Raw genomic sequence first — 4,773 nt, 5'->3', positions numbered from 1 at the left:
CCCCGCATTGGGCTTTGCACTGGCAGCTTGGGATTCTCTCTCTTTCCCTGTCTTCCTGCACCTCCACCACTCATGCTGTCTCTGCCTCTCTCAAAATAAATAAACTTTAAAAAAAATACAAAGGAAAGAAAGAATTAGAAAACTACTTTTTCATTAAAACCTGAATTACTATTCATGCTGAACATCTGAAGAATTTTCATGACTAGCATGTAGCTCATTTACTATTCTGTTATTTTTATATGCCACATCTTTTCATTTAAAGAGCGAAATCCAAAGTCACTTGGAGCAGTAAGAAAAATAAGACAAATTTCTACACACATGTAGACATGGAAACTCATGTCTCAAAAGGAAACTCCTTTTCTCTTTACATGGGCTTTAGATGAGCTGATATTTGGGGGTGGGGCCGAGGCCTTTGGGAGGTAATTAAGTTTAGATGAGGTCATGAGGGTAGTGTCCTCATAATAGAATTAATGCTCATAGAAGAGGAAGAGCTCTCTCTCTGTGTCTTTCCATGTGCACACACTAAGGAGAAGCCGGGTAAGGACATAACCAGAAGACAGACATGTGCAAACCAGAAAGGGGTCTCTAATCAGACACTGAATCTGCTGGTACCTTGACCTTGGACTTCTCAGCCCCAGACCTGTGAGAAATAATGCTTGTTGTTTCAGCCACCCAGTCTATGATATCTTGTTACAGCAGCCCAAGCTAACTAAGACACCATGTTATACAAAGGCAGGAGAATCGTGCAGTTACTAATATCTGTGGTTATACACACAGAGACACCTACACACACATAGGAAAATAAATGTCCCTCTATTTGAAGGGAAGAGATAAGTCAGGCAATTTATATTTTTTTAAAATCAAAAGAATAAACAAAATCACATACATAGGATGAACACTGGGGTGGGGAGGGGGGGGATAAAGGATTTGGCATAAATATAATTAGTCATATCAGCAGAGAGAGGTACAGGTTGGTTTTAGTAAACACAGGGTGGTTTTTTAGTGGAAAGTAAATAAGTGCACTGAGGTACTGTACTAATCACATTTGTTCTAACATTGACCTTATAATAATTAAAAATTGATGCTTGCAACATAATACAGCTGTGCAATCATATTTAAACCTAATCATTTCATAGAGAGAGGAAAGTTGTACAAAAAGGTCAAAAACACTTTAATTTCATGACAGTAAATTTACTCTTTATTCCCAAAGTGAAAATGTCTAATTTCTAAAAGAGCAAACCAATAATTACTTATTATAAAGCTATTTTAGTCAATACTTAATTTCTCTATATTGATTAGTGTTTAGACATTTAAAATGTACCCTACAGCAAGAATATGTGTTTACAATACTATTCTCTCTACTGATGTTTGTAAGTATTACAGGTATCGATTTAAGACATGTCTCAAAAATGCCAAACTTAATAGAATCATATAAAATGGAGTTTGATTCTTTCAAAACTGGAATTTAATTTTTAAATGTTTGAATAATAGTGTCCTTAAAGGTCTCTGTATCATGATCATTGTTTCTTCCATTACATATTTTAATGACGAGTGCTCGATTAAACTGTGCGTTATAAATTCTGCCCCTCTCCCAAAAGTAATATGGAAAGAAAATATAAAAATGATCAACTCTACCACTCACAACTGGAACAAAATGTTTTCTCTTTATTTTATGTACTTCTGATTATAAAATAAGGACTGGGATATTATTCCCCCTTAACTTGCATTCTGTGTAACTTAGAGCTCTTTGCAATAAAACGAAATGATGCTTCATCAGGATGTTACTGGGAGTACCAAGGCAATTTACAAACTTTCTATCATTAAGTCTGAGAACATCACTGTGAGGCAGGTATTAATATAACACTTCTCTCTTGAGGAGTTCAATGCACTTTACATAACTTTACTTTATTAACTCTTCCTCGAGCTGGGCTAAAAGGCTAAGTAAGATACCTAACCATGCACCTCATATCCAATGTGTGCATAAAAATAGAGAAGACTCTATCTGGCAACATACTTTAAATTCGCTTTTACTTCTAATCTGAAATTAAAATTTAAGATAAGGCCAATAGGATCACTCAATATATTTGGCTTTTGTTAATACTGATTTTTTTAACAGGTTTCAATTTCATAAATTTGAAGTCAGAGTTAAACACTTAAAAGATGATTAATCCTATTAATTGTTAAGCAGTAATTGTTTTGGAAGATGGATGAAATTCAAGGGTAACAGTCAACTTTTCCCTCTACTAAAATACATCAGAAATTACAAAAGCAGAATATGATCCTGCGGACAGTCATCACAACGTCTGTAAGTAAATCTATGCCTTTCTTAGCAAGAGTGCAATGATGCACAAATACAGACACCCAGAAGACAGATATAAAGTGAAGGGTGGGGCGCCTGGGTGACTCAGTCGGTTGAGCGTCCGACTTCGGCTCAGGTCATCTCACAGTTCGTGGGTTCGAGCCCCGCGTCCGGCTCTGTGCTGACAGCCCAGAGCCCGGAGCCTGCTTCCGATTCTGTGTCTCCCTCTCTCTCTGTCCCTCCCCCACCCACACTCTGTCTCTCTCTCCTTCAAAAATAAATAAACATTAAAAAAAAATTTTAGGTGAAGGGTACAGAAATACTAATAATAGCTAATAGTGTTTACCCAGTGTCAGCCACTACTTTAATGAATTAACCCATGTAATTCTCATAACAATTCCCTGAGGAAGGTAATTTTATGCCCATTTGATAGATGAGGAAACTGAGGCTCAGAAAGCTGTGGCTGCCCAAGATTACAAAGTTACTAAGTAGCAGAGCTGGGATACAACCCAGGAAATATGAAATACAGCCAATTATCTAGAAAGGAAGAAAGTTGTTCCCAGCAACCCAATCCATGGTATACCCTATCATAGTGTTCCAAGTCCATAATCTTTTTCCATCCAATTGCAACACTTCCCACCTTGAGGTCAACCTCACAATCAACACAGAACAACTGTTCAAGTTTGTGTATTGTGCTTTCAAAATAAGACACTGAGTATTTAGAAAAGGAGACAGTATAGTATGATCAGGTGTACAGGACTTTAACAAGCTGCCATTAGATAATTTATTTCTACCCAAGCTTCATAAAATGGAGATCATGGAATTCACTTCCTGATGCTGTAGTCAGAATCAAACAGGTTAATATTAAGGGTTCAAAACAGAGGCTCACATGTAGTAAGCACTAAGTAAGTGGTTGCTATTATATAAGTTAATATAAAATTATTCATGCCATTCTCAAAACCCTGAAATTCAGAACAATGAAATTTAGCCCATCACAATACTGGTGATAAATTGAACTTAAATGATTGTTTTATCAAATATATGTTCTAGGTATTATGAATGATCTTATTTAATCCTCAGAATAAACCTAAAATTGACATTGGTTATGTCCACTTTTTTAAAAAATTTTTCTTTTATGAGAGGGAGAGCATGAGCAGGGTAGAGAGGCAGAGAGAGAAGAGAGAGAATCTTAAGCAGGCTCCACATCCAGTGCAGTGCCCGATCTTATGACGGTGAGATCATGACCTGAGCCAAAATCAAGAGTCAGACACTTAACTGGATGAGCCACCCAGGTGGCCCATATGCCCACTTTAGATAGGAAAATAAGCTTAGAGATTTTACTTGCCAACTATCCTGACAGTAGTAATTAAATGATCAATCAATTACCTAGATGTTTCCCACAAAGCAGGATGAAAACAAATAAGCAGGGAGATTATTTGACAAACCCTTTCCTCTCAAAAACTAATGGAACTGAAAAAGTTCCTGGACTAAAGTTTCACCTTGTTTAGCTTTTCTATAATCAGAGTAAAGCTGCGCCCAAAGAGTAGTCAGAACAGAGATGATAAAGAGAAAAAACACTGCCCCAAAATATATCCTCCATGCCCAGCACATACAAGGTGCTTCTGCTCCTTCCATCAGAGCCACCAAGGAAAACAGCAGGGGCCAAGGTTAGGGCTTTCACGGGGGACAGTGTTAGGGGAAGGCAGGCAAGAACTCTGTGCTCAAGGGCTCAGGCCCCAGCCAAAGGGACTGGGACACTGTAAAGCAGATTTGCCGCAAATTAGCTTCCCCTGGACCCAAAGATCCTGTAGAAGTCTGCTTTTGGTCTAACTCATAGAAATCTGCAGAAAAAGAGAAGATACATTACATCAGTCTTTTTCTAACCTCCCTGAACCTTAACCTACCACTATTCTTTAAATTGGAAATGTCTTAGTTATGCAAAACAAAAATACCTCCTGCTGAATTAGGATACTATTCCCTTTCCCTTAATGCAAATAAAAAAGTTTTGTCATTTCCATAATATCTACTGTATACAGAAAGAAAATTATCATTTTCATTTAAAGAATATGATTCAGAACTGATTATAATATATAATTTATTACTACAATGACTGAAAAAAGCTTGAAGTGAAAGAATGGAATTTCTTCTTTCATTGGCTAACATACAAGCCAATATGGAGGATGTGGTACATATAATGTAATCATTTATAAAAACAGTCACAAGCATAATGACACAGGATTCTCTTACACAAGTGTGAAAAAAAGTGAAAAATAATCAACCCATTGTCAGCAAAACTTTAACTGAAAATATATCCATATTGGGGCACCTGGGTGGCTTGGTCAGTTGAGCGTCTGACTTCAGCTCAGGTCATGATATCACGGTCCGTGAGTTCAAGCCCCGCGTCGGGCTCTGTGCTGACCGCTCAGAGCCTGGAGCCTGTTTCAGATTCTGTGTCTCCCTCTCTCTCTGCCCCT

This window comes from Felis catus, chromosome A1, assembly GCF_018350175.1.
Source record: "Felis catus isolate Fca126 chromosome A1, F.catus_Fca126_mat1.0, whole genome shotgun sequence".
NCBI lineage: Eukaryota > Metazoa > Chordata > Mammalia > Carnivora > Felidae > Felis > Felis catus.
This window is presented reverse-complemented; position numbering follows the sequence as displayed.